The sequence below is a fragment of the Cebus imitator genome, unplaced genomic scaffold (assembly GCF_001604975.1).
Source record: "Cebus imitator isolate Cc_AM_T3 unplaced genomic scaffold, Cebus_imitator-1.0 Scaffold30, whole genome shotgun sequence".
Lineage (NCBI taxonomy): Eukaryota > Metazoa > Chordata > Mammalia > Primates > Cebidae > Cebus > Cebus imitator.
This window is the reverse complement of record NW_016107345.1, coordinates 9584472-9585469: the sequence shown is the minus strand read 5'-3', so window position 1 is coordinate 9585469 and position 998 is coordinate 9584472.

Genomic DNA, 998 nt, shown 5'->3' with positions numbered 1-998 from the left:
ACACAACATTACATGAAAGAGAAAGATTCAAAAATATAGAAAAGAAGGATTCTATATCTCTCCCTACTAGATATATGTATATTATAAATACTATTTAAATATATTACTGAAAAGGAATTACAATCAGCTTTTATGTGATTTTTGTCTTGATTCATTTTGCTTATCTATATTTTCTGAAATTTCTACCATAAACACATATTACTTTTGGAAATAAAACAAAAATGAGATGAGAAGAGATTCAGCCCTAAAATAATTCAGGGAGCAGTCCACAGTCTTTAAGGGAACTCCCCAAGTATGTGAGAAAACCATTGTTCTTGTGCTTGGACAGAGGAGTCATCCTACTATAAACACGGGGGAATAATTATGCCTGCAATTAGGTGAAGGGAGGGGCCAGGTGAGGCTGGCAGTAACCACAGGCTAAAAATATAATGGGGAGGCCATAATTTCTATTCTGTGCTGGGAAATGTTAAGTGTACACTTTCTACCTAGTCTAGCCACTAAGTAAGATTTTTACAAATATCAACCATGTATCTGTTTTCTGTATTTTAAAAATGAAAGTATATGCCCTAAGTGCATGCAAAAAAAATAATAATAAAAAAATGAAAGTAATGACATACATTTACTTTGAGCATTGACTTTTTATCAGGGCTTTGTGTAGCACAGCCTGGATTTTCCTTATTTTAATTTTCTGAGGTGAGAGGAGGGTTAACAATTGCATATATTTATTGAATTTGGCCCAGCCCAGTTTGTGGAAATGATCCAAATAGAGAAATTGAGTCACTCATCCCAGGCTAGTATAAATTGTTCCTCCTTTTTTTTGTGTGTGTGCGGGGTGGGGGGAATAAAGCCATACTCTGATACCCAGGCTGGAGCACAGTGGCACGATCTTGGCTCACTGAAACCTCCACCTCCCAAGTTCAAGTGATTCTCCTCCCTCAGCCTCCTGAATAGCTGGGAGTACAGGTGCTCACCATCACGCCCAGTTCATTTTTTTTTTT